This window comes from Diabrotica virgifera, chromosome 6 (genome assembly GCF_917563875.1).
Source record: "Diabrotica virgifera virgifera chromosome 6, PGI_DIABVI_V3a".
Lineage (NCBI taxonomy): Eukaryota > Metazoa > Arthropoda > Insecta > Coleoptera > Chrysomelidae > Diabrotica > Diabrotica virgifera.
The window spans coordinates 114,313,156-114,331,017 of record NC_065448.1 but is presented as its reverse complement, the minus strand read 5'-3'; the positions used below and the strand labels follow the sequence as shown (position 1 = coordinate 114,331,017).

The window sequence follows — 17,862 nt, the reverse complement described above, 5'->3', positions numbered from 1 at the left end:
TGTTTTAACTGCCAATACTTCCCTCTTTTTATCATGGCGAATAATAAAACAAAAGGAAATGGTCCACAGGTGGGTAAGACAATTTCTGAATCCCACACCTCAAAGGTCTGCCTCACGGCATCTGGGGGGAGGCAATAATTCGCTCTTGATAGATAAAAACAAAAACACACTAAGACGAGTACAACAGAAACCCAAAAGATGTATCAATTTGTCAATAGGGACATAAAATACTAAATCAATGTCCACGGATGAAAAAGTACATGAACTGGAGGAAGAACTAACAAACATAAAATGGGAATATCATAGGACTATCAGAAACTCGGCGAAAAGAAGAAAACCGAATAAAGCTAAATTCCGGGAATCTACTGTAGTATAAAGGAAATGAAAAGAATAGTAATTTTGGAGTAAGATTCATAATAAAATAAAACCATAAGTAAGCATATTCAAATTATCAAAGGTATATATAAATTGGAGACCGTGGGAATATAAACCAAGCAGAGGAAGGCCCCAAATGAGAAGGGCAGATGATATCAAGAAGCACGTGAGCTCTAGGTGGATAACTGTAGCGACAGACAGAAAAGAATGGAAAAGGATTGGAAAGGCTCATGTCCAAAGATTTACCGAAGAAGGCTAATTAGATAGAGATAAGAATATTAAATTAATATAATAATTAAAATATTATAACTTGTTATTTAGTAACTATATCCGATGCACTAATTACTGTATCAAATTTAATAATACTGTATACAAGTCACAATTCTCTATTTCTGCCACTTAAAATATTTCGAAGAACGTACTCTTTTATCTTCCTTTTTTCATCTCTGTTATCATTGAACATAAATATCACGTTTTTTTTTCGAAAGCCATCTGTTCGGTCGTACTGCAACCAATTGACTTCTGACTGAATGAATCTTCCATTCACTCGTAAAACCCATTTCAGAATTCTGGAACCCTGTACCAACTGTGAGTACCATTAGTGCAGTCACTGAATGTGGATATGAGCTAGTTCACTCTGATCAACTCCATCAATTGTCAAATCTCCATCAATTGTCATGAAAATTGTTAGAGGATGCCTCAAGGGACAAAAGTGACACGCTGCCAACTTGCACTTTTACCCTTGGGGTGGATGCCACATCTTCTCGGGCTTTATGTTTAAATAACGTGAAAACGATGCATTTTATAACATACACTTACTAAACACTTTTCAAAGTACTCAGAAATACATATAATATAGTCTATTGATTATGTACTTTAGAAAGGAACTACAACGTTAACGGGGTTAACGTTATTATTTCATATAAAAAGAACATACATAAAAAAGAACACACCTACCGCCTAAATATTTCGTGTTGGTATCATGTGACGTCATAGGCTATGACGTGGATGACGTGCAACGGTAAGTAAATTAGACGAAGTACACCTATGTACACAATTTAGTTTGCCGAAGCGATGACGGTCGCGATGATGGTCGCGAAATCAATCCTTTTTCCCCATCCTAAAATAGGTTTTACATTTATTTTAAATTTAAATATCTCTACACAATCTATATACACATACACATAATATTATAGCATAAGCGATGACGGTCGCAATGATGGTGGTGATGACGGTCGCGAATTCAATGCTTTTCCCCTATCCAAAAGGCTTCTTCTGGGCTCATCTCTTTTTTCGAGGAATCCCAATCTTCATTTTCTTTTATCCATCTTCTTTCTTCTTTTTCTTCTTCTGGGCTCATCTCTTTTTTCGAGGAATCCCAATCTTCATTTTCTTTTATCAATCTTCTTTCTTCTTTTTCTTCTTCTGGACTCATCTCTTCTTTCGAGGAATTCCAATCGTCAATTTCTTTTGTCACTCTTTTTTCTTCTTTTTCTTCTTCTGGGCTCATCTCTTTTTTCGAGGAATCCCAGGCTTCATTGTTTTTATTTATCTTCTGTTGCTTTCTCCTCTTTCTTCTCTGTCCTTGCTTCATTGCCAAATTCATTTCCACCGTTTGTTTTTTGTCAAAATTATCCTTTTTCCGTTTCTCATGTTCCTTGTCCATTTCCAGAATGTCCTGTTCTTTTTCTTTTGCTTGTTTTGTTTCCTGTTGATTGTTATCCATTTTTTGTTGTGTTTCCTTCATCGCTCGTTTTGTTTCTTCCTGATTTTCTTGCATTTTATCCATTTTATCCATCTTCTTTGATGTTTCTTCCTGATTTTTATCCCTTTTATTTAATATTTCATCCCATTTTTGTAACCGGAGTTGCATCAGTTGTATTACTTTATCTATTCCTGATAATTCCTGTTGTTCTGATGCCATGATTGTTGTTTCAAAAATGTCTTCTTGTTCTATATGTTCTTCTTGTTCCAAATGTTCTTCTTGTTTTTTGTTTTCTTTGCTTTTGCTTCTGGTTGTTATCGACATGTATTTAAAATTTATCCCCGCCTAATAAGAAATCCGAAATTAACTTGTATGCTTTCGAGACGAAAATTTTTCTCTCCCCAAATATAATCAATTTATCCCACAAATTTTTAAATATTTCAAAATTCAAATCAATCAAAAATAAAATAAATATGTAAAAACTGTACCTAGATAAAAAAATTAAGTCAAACAAATATTTCAAAAATTTTAAACATATCAACTTTTTCCGAAGGGCAAATAAATTTTCCTTCACCTGTTTTTCCGTTTCCTATTCCCTTCAAATTCACAACCAGAGATACTTTAATGTCCTACGTTGGCTCGCCATGTTGTTATGATCTGCTTCTTATTAATTTTATATTAATTATTATTTATTTGATTAATTATTTAATTGTCGCAAATCATACATAAAAAATGAATAAAAAATCTCAGGGTGCCTTTTTATAATATCAAGTAAATGTCTAAATTATCTTACGTTATACTTATCTTCTCTCGTGGGTTCAGTAGCTCTTAGTTGATCCTAATCGGGATAAAATAGGGAAAAGAAATAAAGCAAAATATGAAATAAACATACAGAATTGTCTTTTATTTATCAAAATCGATACTCTAAAAAATCTATCAAATCTAAAACCTGTGGACACAGATGTCCGAATGAAATTTCTACCATTTATATTTATTCTAGTTAAAAAAAAACAATTTATCGGTTTGTTCCCGATGACTTTGGTACAACAAAATAAACAAAACCAAATTATGTATTCGCAAGATTAGCTATATTCCCTATTTACTTTCTGAAATATTGGAATTTTAATTCCTACGCTTTTTACTCAAAATTTTAGTTTCCGAACATAAAAATATCTTTCACTTAAGTTGACTGACCTTTTGCTTCACTCACTCTGATGTCTTCTCGTGACCCAAAACAGCTCTCCCTCGTTGACTATGTTAAAGGCTACTCATCAAAGCCCTCTCCGTTCTCCAGCTTCAAAACTATCAGCATACCAGCACCAATTCTCCAACAAGCCAGGTATCTTTTGACCAGTTCTCGATTCAAACAAAACTCCAAAAATTCTCTGCTTTCCTTCTCATAATAATACAGAATCAAAGAGGTATTTCGTCTCAATTTGATCTGTCTCTCGTTCCACTTTTCAACACTATTCTCCACTATCAAACAAACACTGGTACTTGCTAACTACTTATCCACGAAAACGTCGACTGCTCCTCAGCGATGCCAAAAACATAATGCCTTCTTTTTCAAACTCCCTCAATCATTCAAACCACTTTTCCCCTTCCAAATTGCCAAGAATCAGAATCATTTCTCTTTTCCATTCGACAAACAGTCATTATTTGTAAATTATTCCGATCATCCTAATTACTTTCGGTGAATTCTACAACATTTTACTTGGGGTGAAACAAAGATATTAAAATTCCAAACTTTCTTTTAAACCATTTTTCTAGAAAATGATAATTACCTCTACCTGTGGAATCTATAGTTCCCGTAATAAACAATCTTTTTCCATTTTAAACCTAAATACATCGTCCTTTTCACTTTAATTATTCACAAAAGTCTTTAATGGTTTATCGGAAAGCTCATTAAAAAAGAAATCCACTTACATCCAAACTAAATTCTAATAAATATTTACAGATCAATATACAGAGTGTATTAAATTTATGTGCCCGCGTTATTTAAAAAAAAATTTAATTTAATTTTCATTTTGCCTTTGATTGATAAATTGAAAACACAATAATATATATATTTATATATATATATATATATATATATATATATATATATTGCAAGGTATGCGACCGTTAATTTAAATTTAAAGGTATTCAGCTAGTGAATTCAGAGGTTGAATCGGTCAATTTAGTTGGCAATTAAATAAATAAGTCAACTACTTCATTGATATATTGAAAACGTTTCGCTTTACAATTTCGAAAGCTTCATCAGTTCACTACAAATAAAGGATGAAGTCTATAAGTATAAATAACCTTAACAAAAGTGATATAATACTTACAAAGCAATTTGTAGTATGTTTAAGATGTTAAAACAAAAATTCTACAGATACTACTCATTCTATAACAACAACTTAACGATACACTGCGGAAAAATACACCATGTATTAATGTTCATTGGCTAGTTATTTAATTCGGTGATTTGAATCTCACTGAAGCCTTCATTTGTAGTTGATCACCGTTAGACGAATTAGCGGCAAATGAGATGTTATTTTTCCCTATGCCAAATCCACCCACTGGCCGACGACACGCATGTTTGTAAGATTTATGGCTCAAGCCCTTGAGTAAGAGGTAGAATATTGACTTAACTTATACAGGGGTGTTAGAGAAATTTTTTGTTCGAAGGGTAGAATAATGTGGCAGAATTATTTGAAAACGTTCCCAAGATGGCAGCACAGACGAAGGTAGAATATTTATTTCCCGTATAATATTTTACATATTATTTTCATACTTTTTAAAAAGTAGAAAGTTGCGATTATTTCCTGCTTGTTTGACGCCGTAGGTATTTTTCAATAAATACCAGGTGACATCTCGTGGCCTCAAAGTAGAGGCACAGATCGGTTTCGTACCGAAACGAGCAAGGTAGGTTGCTTCTAACTAACTCAGATTGCGCTTGTCCCATAAGGACTGCATGGCTGTCTTACGGCCTCGGGTATACGGAGGAAATATTCTACATCTTCGTCTGTTCTGAGAGCTTGGCTGATGAGCTGTAGACAGCGAAAACGTTCCCAAGATGGCAGCACAGACGAAGGTAGAATATTTATTTCCCGTATAATATTTTACATATTATTTTCATACTTTTTAAAAAGTAGAAAGTTGCGATTATTTCCTGCTTGTTTGACGCCGTAGGTATTTTTCAATAAATACCAGGTGACATCTCGTGGCCTCAAAGTAGAGGCACAGATCGGTTTCGTACCGAAACGAGCAAGGTAGGTTGCTTCTAACTAACTCATATATATATATATATATATATATATATATATATATATATATATATATATATATATATATATATATAAAAGGAGCACTGGTAAGTGTAGGGTTTTATCGGTCAAGTGGGTGAAAAAAGAGACAAAGAATTCGGCTACTTCATCTATTTATTGAAGACGTTTCGTCTACTGCTCAGTAGACATCATCAGTTCATCTACAAAAAGAGTGTTATAAGAAACAACATCCAAAGGAGAGGTGAAAAAGCACTAGCGTTACCTTAAAAAGACATGTAGCAATAGATAAGTTGTACATAGTAAAAAATCTTATCAATGAACCAATGCAATGTAAAAGTATATAACATTTAAATGTATAGTTAATATTTAAAAACTTTAATACAGCTAAAGACAAGACCATGTGGTAATAGTCACATATAAAAAACAAGTGAAAAAGCCGGCTTGCTTTTTTTAATGTCAAGGATGAACCAAGAAAAAAACAGATTCACACTTCCAGAATTAGTAGTATTTAAGCATACTTCATTTTAACTTTAGGTAACATCATTACAGGATTTGAATGCTAATGTGCAAAACTGAAAATTTAAAGTTTAATAGTTACCAGCAGGTCGATCTGAGCCCAACAGGCACACAAAAGCAAATGGAGTTTGAAAAATATCAGGTCTAAACTGACATCTCGCCAAGAGGCAGGCAACCTTGAAAATTTTTACAAAGAGTGACTGACAACTGCAGTGCAGCGCGGTAAAATTCAAATTGATGTAATAAAACAGTTGTAAAAGTGTTTAAAAAGTGAAAATAATATCAAGAAGTAATCAAGGGATGTACCCCATACCTCGTGGACAAGAATCACAGTATATTTTAAACACGTGAGGGCAAATCACACAATTATATGGAAAAGTGCCTACGTTAGTACTGGTTATCCAGTAACCAACAATTATATAAAATAGTAAAATATTATAACTTCCATATATCGCAGCTCAATGTGCAGATGAAAAAATGCAAAAATATAAGAAAATTCATAAATCAGTTCAACAAATTGTAATTTATAATTCATATCAGTAATGCAAAATTTTATCCTATGGAAATTTTTATTTTTTTAAAATGTTAAATCTATTAAGTAAACTATTATTATTAAAAAAGTGGGAAAATCTTGAAAAAACCACAAAAAACTTTTTTACAATATAATAATTTGAGTGTAATAATACCAACTAATTCTGCAAAATCAATGCATGGTATATTTGACTCAAGTTACTGATGTCAGTTCTCTTGTTAAGTACATTAGAAGTCTTCAATATGAAACACATCTCTAAGAACTGTCTTTTCGAGAGGTTGCGTTCATTACAAAGGATCTTGGTTTCATCAAAGTCCACCTTATGTTTTGTATCTATTGCATGTTGGGCTAAGGCACATGTTGGTTTTTTCAAAGTGATATCACTACGGTGTGAAATTAAACGTGATTTTAAAGCTCGCTTTGTCTGCCCTACATAACATGCGTCACATTCAGCACAAGGTATGTGGTAGACCACATTAACTTGTTCCATAGGGGACAAGGGTGTTTTAGTCTTAGAGAACAAATTTCTGACTGATCTTGCATTCTTAATTGCAATCTTAACAGGAATATTATTATTTTTATATAGTTTAATAAGTTTATCAGTAACCTGACGAAAATAAGGAAGTGAAGAAAACTGGGAAACAGGAGTCCCAAGATTAGTAGTAGGCAGAATTGTGATGTTAACAGTATTATTCGATATTGATCTATGTTGGTCACCATTGGGTATGTCGTTCAGAGAAGAACCGTAACTTTGGGAAAAAAGAAGTTTGTTGATAAGAGAGGAAGGGTAGGAGTTATCTACCAAAATACTTCTGAGTAACAGAAGAGATTCCATTCGATTAACAGGATGTGTCAACCTATGTAGCCTACAGCTTAAAGCTTTAATAAGGTTTATTTTATATTTAAAAGGATGACAAGAATGGTAGTTGAGAAACCTATTGGAGGCCATTGGTTTCCTATACCAACTTGTAATAAGTGTGTTATCTCCACTTCTAGTGACACGCATGTCTAAGAAGGGGATACTGTGGTTAATGGGGTCCTCGAGTTCACATGTGAACTGCAAATGAGGATCAAACCCATTGAAGATGGACAAGGTGGCCTGAGTCTTGTCTGGTGGTAAGGCTAGTAATAGGTCGTTCACATACCGTTTAATAAAAGGAACTTGAAAATCTAAACAACCCAGACGGTCAGAAACTAAATCATCCAAAACATAATTCACTAGGATGGGTGAAATCGAGGAACCCATTGGTGTCCCAAAAATTTGTAAATAAAACTTATCGTTGAAGACCAGAAAATTAGTGTCAAACACTAATTGGAGCAATTCTGCAAACACTTCCCAGGAAACTGGAGAATTAGGTTGGATAATATTCCAATGATTTCTTAGTGAAGTAAGGACACTAGCCAAGGGAAGGTTAGTAAAAAGTGAAACTACATCAAAACTCACCAAAATATAACCATGTGGTAGCTTAAAGTCACTAATAAATTCACTAAATTGAAAAGAGTCAACAATGTTGTAATCATTATTGTAGTTATAAGATTTTGACAAGATATCAGTCAAAAATTTTGCAATATGTATGTTAGGTGAATTAATTGAGGAAACAATAGGCCTCATGCTCAATGTGGGCTTGTGAATTTTGGGCAGACAATAAAATCTTGGAACATAACCATCATAATTATGTAATGACTTAGCTAAAGTTTGGTCTATGATCTTAATATTTTTTAAGTGAGTAATGAATTTATTAATTTTGTTAGAAAATTTTGAACAGGGGTTAGAAGAGGTTGGTAGTACCTAACGTCATCTAACAATGATTGACTGAGGCTGATATATTGATCTTTATCCATAAGAACAGTGGCATTACCTTTGTCACTGGTGAGAACGAGAAGATTAGGGTGGGTTTTTAAAAACGATACCGTTTCCCTATAAATCTTATCAATTTCCGATATGGATTGCCTAGGGCGGTTAGTATAATTCAACAGAATGTTGTTAGAAGATGACCTTAGGGAGAGAAGATCAGCATTGTCTGCATGAGACAATATATTTTCCACATCTGCAAGGATCCTACTGATTGAATAATCTTTGAAGGTAGGTTCTAAACCAAATTTGGGGCCCAAAGATAATAACTTTAGAATATCTTGAGGAACATCCACATTAGAAAGATTCTTAATCCAATTAGGATTAAATGGAATTTTATGGAATTCTGGAGTACCAAGGTTATCAAGCTTCCTCTGAAGATGTAAAATAGTTTTATTATAAATGAAATTAAATCTTCTGTGCAAAGAGGTCTCAAACCTATCTAACAAAGATGCAGGTAAAGTGTGATCTAAGAAATCAGTGACATTATTTATCTGACCAAAAATGAATTTAATATCTGAATGAACCTTCGATATATGGAAATTAAGTAATCGATTTCACCCATCCTAGTGAATTATGTTTTGGATGATTTAGTTTCTGACCGTCTGGGTTGTTTAGATTTTCAAGTTCCTTTTATTAAACGGTATGTGGACGACCTATTACTAGCCTTACCACCAGACAAGACTCAGGCCACCTTGTCCATCTTCAATGGGTTTGATCCTCATTTGCAGTTCACATGTGAACTCGAGGACCCCATTAACCATATTATCCCCTTCTTAGACATGCGTGTCACTAGAAGTGGAGATAACACACTTATTACAAGTGGGTATAGGAAACCAATGGCCTCCAATAGGTTTCTCAACTACCATTCTTGTCATCCTTTTAAATATAAAATAAACCTTATTAAAGCTTTAAGCTGTAGGCTACATAGGTTGACACATCCTGTTAATCGAAGGGAATATCTTCTGTTACTCAGAAGTATTTTGGTAGATAACTCCTACCCTTCCTCTCTTATCAACAAATTTCTTTTTTCCCAAAGTTACGGTTCTTCTCTGAACGACATACCCAATGGTGACCAACTTAGATCAATATCGAATAATACTGTTAACATCACAATTCTGCCTACTACTAATCTTGGGACTCCTGTTTCCCAGTTTTCTTCACTTGCTTATTTTCCTCAGGTTACTGATAAACTTATTAAACTATATAAAAATAATAATATTCCTGTTAAGATTGCAGTTAAGAATGCAAGATCAGTCAGAAATTTGTTCTCTAAGACTAAAACACCCTTGTCCCCTATGGAACAAGTTAATGTGGTCTACCACATACCTTGTGCTGAATGTGACGCATGTTATGTAGGGCAGACAAAGCGAGCTTTAAAATCACGTTTAATTTCACACCGTAGTGATATCACTTTGAAAAAACCAACATGTGCCTTAGCCCAACATGCAATAGATACAAAACATAAGGTGGACTTTGATGAAACCAAGATCCTTTGTAATGAACGCAACCTCTCGAAAAGACAGTTCTTAGAGATGTGTTTCATATTGAAGACTTCTAATGTACTTAACAAGAGAACTGACATCAGTAACTTGAGTCAAATATACCATGCATTGATTTTGCAGAATTAGTTGGTATTATTACACTCAAATTATTATATTGTAAAAAAGTTTTTTCTGGTTTTTTCAAGCTTTTCCCAATTTTTTAATAATAACAGTTTACTTAATAGATTTAACATTTTCAAAAAATAAAAATTTCCATAGGATGAAATTTTGCATTACTGATATGAATTATAAATTACAATTTGTTGAACTGATTTATGAATTTTCTTATATTTTTGCATTTTTTTGCACATTGAGCTGCGATATATGGAAGTTATAATATTTTACTATTTTATATAATTGTTGGTTACTGGATAACCAGTACTAACGTAGGCACTTTTCCATATAATTGTGTGATTTGCCCTCACGTGTTTAAAATATACTGTGATTCTTGTCCACGAGGTATAGGGTACATCCCTTGATTACTTCTTGATATTATTTTCACTTTTTAAACACTTTTACAACTGTTTTATTACATCAATTTGAATTTTACCGCGCTGCACTGCAGTTGTCAGTCACTCCTTGTAAAAATTTTCAAGGTTGCCTGCCTCTTGGCGAGATGTCAGTTTAGACCTGATATTTTTCAAACTCCATTTGCTTTTGTGTGCCTGTTGGGCTCAGATCGACCTGCTGGTAACTATTAAACTTTAAATTTTCAGTTTTGCACATTAGCATTCAAATCCTGTAATGATGTTACCTAAAGTTAAAATGAAGTATGCTTAAATACTACTAATTCTGGAAGTGTGAATCTGGTTTTTTCTTGGTTCATCCTTGACATTAAAAAAAGCAAGCCGGATTTTTCACTTGTTTTTTATATGTGAGTGTTACCACATGGTCTTGTCTTTAGCTGTATTAAAGTTTTTAAATATTAACTATACATTTAAATGTTATATACTTTTACATTGCATTGGTTCATGGATAAGATTTTTTACTATGTACAACTTATCTATTGCTACATGTCTTTTTAAGGTAACGCTAGTGCTTTTTTACCTCTCCTTTGGATGTTGTTTCTTATAACACTCTTTTTGTAGATGAACTGATGATGTCTACTGAGCAGTAGACGAAACGTCTTCAATAAATAGATGAAGTAGCCGAATTCTTTGTCTCTTTTTTCACCCACTTGACCGATAAAACCCTACACTTACGAGTGCTCCTTTTTTATATTGGAGTTGACGGTCGTACTCCTTTATGATATATATATATATATATATTAATGTGATATTCAAAGATCGGTGTGCTCAAAGCACTTGATTAGATAATTAACTAATTAATTAAATTTAATTTTAATGATGCACTTATGATTTAATCACACTATTTAATGCTCTAATCTCAGGGTTTTATATTCTCGTGCTTCAATATCTCCTTTGCTTTACATATGATAAATAAGGTCAAAGATTAACGGAATAAAACACATATATGGTACAAAAGCATCTATTGAAATAAATTCACCCTCAAAATATCCTCTAAAAATAATATCTCCTATTCTGATTATTGAAATAACCCTACCACTATCTAAAGTACTTATTGAAATTTGCGTTATGAATAATTCTACAAAAAAAATAAAACTGTCTCTCGGATGATGAGTTGTCCAAATTCTTGTCTCTGGTCGCCTACAATTTACTCTTAGCAGCCCCCTATGTAGTCAGCAATCTCGCAACAAATTATTGCAAGCATATTGTCATTAATGACCCCCTACAGATGCACGTATCTTTCAAAAAACAATGCTAGCCTTTTCTCCTCTCGATAAACTGAATCTATTTCTCGTTCCGGCATGCAACGGTGACTCTTGGAATATAAGTAGAACAATATAACTTACAATGCTTTACGTGATGAGCTTCCGTCAGGACACTTATTTCAACAAACTCACAACTATTCACTTATCTGCCTTACTACTTCAGGAGACTCTTAGAGATCACCACTAGTCGACTTAACGATCACTTAACAACTGACTCTTCTTCCACCCTCTAACATTTCGCTAAACTCCCATTCTTCATACCTAGCCCCTCCTTTTTCCTTCTTCACCAATCCGAGTTCCTCAATTTTATCCCCATCTACCTTTCAGATAACAAACACCAATTTTCCCTACCATTAGAAATTTCCTAAAACTAATTACATGCCAATCGGTTTTTTTTTCCTTTCTTAATATCTAAACAAAGATTACATTCATTTAAATTTCTAAATACAATTATTCCCTCGCCGCAAAAGTCCATTTGGGAAACCCGGTCTCATTGTCCACACACATAACCACTTTCTTATCATACTAACTGTACAAAGAAAATACTTAATCCCTATTTAAATTTTGTTTACCTACGGCCATCCAAAGATAATTGACTTTCATTTCTTCGAAATGAATTTTGGTATATTTTTATTATATGTTTTAACTTTTCTAAAATATTAAGATCGAAACCATATTAATTCAAATTTTACATATCTTAACAACTCCCCGCCATTTGATTTGCCGAAAAAATTCTGTTATTTATTTAAATGACACAAGTTTTTTTTTAGGATCAAATTATTCCATTATGTTACCAAACTCTACTCATGATACTTATAAATGTCGTGAATGTTAAAAATACCCCGTATCTTGCCTGTCTCTATATGCGCTAATTCATAACTATTTACCCCATTTTCCGTATTGACCCTATATGGACCTTCAAATACCGGCATCAATTTAGCACAAATACCATTTTGTAAATTGGACACCCTCAGTGCCCTCACTAAAACTTTATCCCCTTTCTGGAATGTAACCGGCCTTCTTCTTCGGGTCCTCTCTTGCCTTTGGAGATATTTCTCTCCACTTCGTCTCAATCTTCGTTGAACCACCTCGATCACTTCTTCGTATTGTCTGGGGGCGGTGTCTTCCCACGGTCTCGTAGGCATTGTTCCTTTCATTACATATAAAGGCGTCTCCTTGGTAACCGTATTTGGTGCACAGTTCAAATACGTCTCTATTTCAAACACTTTTCTGTCCCAATGTCGATGATGTTCTTCCGCAGCAATTCTTAGAAATTTTGTGACTTCTTGTATAAAACGCTCTGATGGGTTGCTCTGTGGATGTCGGATGCTTACAAATTTTGTATTTATGCCTCTCTCTCTTAATTCCCCTTTAAAACGGTCATTCCTAAAGTATATCGCATTGTCCAACAAAATATTGTCTGGTCTTCCCACTGTTTCGATAAAATCGTCTATCTTCCGAAGTATTTCAGCTCCTTTCGTGGTTCTACATGGGTACAGTTTTAAATACTTTGAGAAAACATCCACCATAACTAATATGTGTTTATTCCTCTGTGTTGTTGTTATTAAATCGCTCAACATATCAATGGCGACAATATCCAGTTTCTTCCGAGCTATGACGTTTTTTGTGATGTTTTCGTTTTTGAAATTCTTACTTTTACACTTTTGGCATGTCTCGCAATTTCGAGTCATCTCTTTGGCTATTGTATAGTCTTGTCGACAAATGTAGTTCTCCCTGAACATAAGCCACACCTTCCTGCTTCCAATGTGTCCGTTGTCACAGTGTAATTTTGCTAAAACTTCTTTTGCCATCTGTTCCGTGATTACATATAGTTCTTTACCATCGACCCTCTTAAAATATAAGTTATCTTCTTGTTCGGCCCTTTGCTTTTCTCTTTCATCCAGTTGTTCCTGATTTTCCCTGATCTGAGCCAAAGAAAATAAGCCTGCTTCTTCTCTCATTATGTTCATGCCAACGTGGAGAGTTTTGTGGTCCTCTTTGCGGAATTGTTTATCTCTCGTCAACGCATCAGCCAAGATATTGTCAGTTCCTTTGATATATTTAAATTCAAAATCATACTCTTGAAGTAAAAGAATTCCCCTATGAATTCTATTATTTACCAGCCTATTTTTCATTATATGTACCAAAGCTGCATGGTCTGTTTCAACGGTGAATTTTGCCCCTAGTAGGTAAAACCGTAATTTATTTACACAAAATAACACACTGGCGAACTCTAATTCAGTAACGCTGTACTTTCTCTCATATGTTTTGGTTACACGGGAGACAAAACAGATTGGCACCTCTACATCGTCTTGGATCTGTGATAACACCCCTGCGAATTTTGTTATGGAAGCATCGGTCCGGAGAATGAAAGGTTGATCATATCTTGGGTGGTGTACTCTTACAGCTGTGGAGAAAGCTCCTTTTAAATTTTTGAAAGCCATTTCTTGTTCCGTTCCCCATTTCCACCTAACATTTTTCTTAAGTAATGCTATCAACGGTATTTCTTTTGTGCTGATGTCTGGTATTAGTTTTTTGAAATAGTTTACCATTCCCAAAAATCCCCGCAATGTTTTTAAATTGGTTGGCCTAGCGTAGTTATTTATAATTTCGATTCTATCTTCTGCAAGACTAATCCCTTTTGTGTCTAATTTGAATCCTAAATACAGTATTTCCTTTTGGAAAAACTGACACTTTTGAATATTTAATTTCAATCCCGCTTGATCCAGTTCTTCTAGCACAGTGTGAATATGTCGTAGATGGCTTGTTATATCCGGTGAGAAAATTAATAAATCATCTATGTAATGTACAACAAATTCTTCATGCCTATTTAAGATTGTGTTCAATGCGCGAACCAAAGCAGCGCATGCACTCTGTAGGCCAAATGGTACCACCCTAAATCGGTATACCACTCCGTCGATCGAAAAAGCGGTATAATTTCGACATTTCTCTGCCAAAGGTATTAACCAAAAACTATGTTTCAAATCGATTTTGGAAAAAATGTGTGACCCTGTGATTCGTCCAAATATGGCTTCGATGTTCAAAGGCGCTTCGTATTGCGCGATTGTGTGTGAATTAATGTTTCTTGCATCTAAACATAATCGCAAATCACCACTCGATTTTTTAACGCATACTATCGGGTTGATATATGGAGAGTCACATCTTTCTATCACCTTGTCTTCGATCATTTTTTCAATTTCCTGTCCGACGCTTTGCCTGTATTTATACGGGATTGGATATGTCTTGGATTTAAAATTTTCTAAGTTTTTAACTTTAAAAGAATGTTCATAATTTTTAGCCACTCGGCTTTCTTCATTAATCAAATCTCCATAATTTTCTAGAATCTTCTCTACTTCCTTTTCCATGTTTTCTCCACATTTTAATTTTCTTTCATCCTCATTTTGTTCGCATGTGTTCACTGTCCATAATATTTCTTCATAAAATTCTGGATTCTCGTCCATTATTGCCATTTCTTCTCTGTCCTCATCCTTTATTTCTTCTTCTGTTTTTTTTTATCTTCAATTTCCATTTGGTATCCCGAGCACCATGTTTCTACTGCTTTCATTTCTCTTATGAGAACTTCCTTTTCTTCCTGCTTCCTTTCTGTTTTATCGTCGATTGCCGACAATTCTTCCGTATCTTCGATTTCCTGTCTTTCTCTTGTATCCACCGTGTTTTCCTTCTTTCTTTTTGAACTCTTCTTCTTTTTCTTCCTTCTTTTTTTTTCTGGTTGATTTTTTTCTTGTACTTTCGGTTTTTCCTCTACAGTCATATTGATTTCTTTATGTTTTTCCTGTTCATTTATCTTTTCAACAATTATTTTCCTCTCTATTTCCGTTTCTTCTTCTATGTTGTCTGGTTCTGCTCTGATTTCCAGTTTATTCTCCGAAAAATTTATGGTGATGTGTTTTTCACTCAATTCATCAATTCCCGCTATCATATCATGGTTTAAATCTTCGATCACCACACATTGCATAATATAGTATTTGTCTCCCACTCTGATCCGCACTCCCAAACCTTCATTTACTGTCGTCAATTTTTTGTTGTTTGCACCCACTAAAACAACCCTAGGAATTTTGTACACAAATCTGTCCAAATTTAATTCTTTTACTAGTTTCTTATTGATTAACGATATCTCCGATCCAGAATCAATCAAAATTTTAATCGCTTTATGTTTTATAAATGCATCTAAGAATATTAAATTGGAATTAGAACTTTGTCTTTCATTTCCCGCCAACTGTATAAACTCTCTCGGATGACAAAATATACCGGAGAGTTGTTTATGTTTGTTCAGTGGATGCTTTATTGAAAATCCTGTCTGGATTCATTGCATATATCTTCTTCCTCGTTTTCTATTGTTACATGATTCATCTCCCTTCTATTTTGTCGTTGGAAATTCTGATTGTTTCTACCGTCCCTTTGTTCGTTCGTATTCCTAGTCGGAGGATTTTGTGCATCTCTGTTTCTGTTGTGATTTTCATATGTTCTATTTTTTGCGTGATTCCTGTTATCATAATTTTGTTGTCTATTGTAATTTTGGTATTCTCTCGGCCTATCTTCGTTTGTTGATTGGGCATGTCGGTTTCTCTGGTCATAATTTGATTGATACCTTCTTGCCGGTCCATTATATTGTTCATGTTGTCTTCTGTTTCGCATTTCTCTTCGTTTTGCTTCCCTTACTTGAAGGAATTGGCACCAACTATCAATATCTTGATAGTTTCTCAAAATCACGTGGTCCTCCAGCGTTTCTTCGAAATGTCTGCTTATCATTTCTACCAGTTGTTCGGTAGAGTATTTGTAGTCTAGATATTTGGAATTGTTATATATCTGCAAAGCATATCTTTCCTCCGATATTCCCATTTTCTCGTGATATCTTCCATTCTGTAGCTCTTGGTTGATTTCCCTCTGTTTAACTTTCCCCCAGAAATAGTTGAGAAATTTATTTTCGAAATCTGTCCAATTTTCAAACTCATCTTCTTTACTTTCATACCATAACGCTGCTCCTTCTTTCAGATGGTTTCTAATTGTTTCTTTGCAGTCGTCAAAATATCTAATATGTTGCAATTTGGTTCTCAAATTTTTAACAAATGGTACTGGGTGTGTTTTTCTAATATCCCCGCCAAATTGTATTTTCGCGTCGCTTGTACCATGGATAATCATTTCCCTTCTTTCTCCACAATTCTGTTGATTCTTGAGTTCCGCAATTTGTTTTTCGTTTTGCTTAAATTTTTCTTCTATTTCTCGCCTGTCTTCTTGTATTGCATTTTCAAATTTGCTTTCTAACTGTTCTAATTCCATCTTCTGCACATTCTTAATATCCTTCATTTTAGTTTCTATTTCTTCTCGTTGCATCTCCAGTTTCCTTTCTGTTTCTTCTCTAACTTTTTCTAAACAGGCTTTCATTTCATTTTCATATTTTTCCAAACGCTTTTTCAATTTGCCATCATTCTCTTCCAATTTCTGTTCTATTCTCTGTGATATTTCTCTTTGTGTTTCTTCCATGGCTCGTTTTGATTCCTGTTGATTTTCTTGCATTGTCCTTTTTGTTTCCTGTTGATTTCTATCCATTTGTTGTGACTGGAGTTGCATCAGTTGCAATAGTTTCTCTATTCCTGTTAATTCCTGTTCTTTTCTCTCCATAATCGTTGTATCTCCTTCATTATCCAATCCTTCTTCAACAATTTTTTCCTCTTCTCTGTTTTCTTGCATTTTGCTTTGCCTCCTTGTGGTCGACATGTTGTTTCTTTTCGTTACTGTTTTCTTTGTCCCCGCCAAATGTGAAATTTTACAACACTCTATAAGTTGCAGAACACGACAAATATTTCTCCCCAAATTTAATAAATTTTCGCCACAAATATCAAATATGCAATCAGTAAATTTCAAAATAAATATCAAATGTACGATTGGTAAAAAAAAATCAAATAATTCAATGGCAGTAAATATCCAATACCTACGATCAAGCCATAAATCAAAATTATTTTTACACCTGGAAAAATTGTCAAATTATCTCTGGATCACCTGTAGTTATTCCTTATCTCTTTCCCTACCATCAAATGCAAAGCTGCGATATTTTTAAGCCCCACGTTGGGCGCCAGTTAATGTGATATTCAAAGATCGGTGTGCTCAAAGCACTTGATTAGATAATTAACTAATTAATTAAATTTAATTTTAATGATGCACTTATGATTTAATCACACTATTTAATGCTCTAATCTCAGGGTTTTATATTCTCGTGCTTCAATATCTCCTTTGCTTTACATATGATAAATAAGGT

At 34.0% G+C, this 17,862-nt stretch overlaps 1 protein-coding gene and 1 long non-coding RNA gene across 2 annotated transcripts in view; one reads left to right on the top strand and one right to left on the bottom strand.

Moving 5' to 3' along the window:
* Positions 1-17,862, top strand: part of LOC126886158 (uncharacterized) — a 524,323-nt gene that overhangs the window by 309,379 nt on the left and 197,082 nt on the right. The gene's annotated exons all lie outside the window — the stretch shown is intronic.
* On the bottom strand, positions 4,284-4,770 carry LOC126885974 (uncharacterized). Its single transcript, XR_007698521.1, has 2 exons — positions 4,411-4,770; positions 4,284-4,347 (listed from the first exon to the last, which is right to left on the bottom strand). It is a non-coding gene; the product is annotated as an uncharacterized LOC126885974 (long non-coding RNA).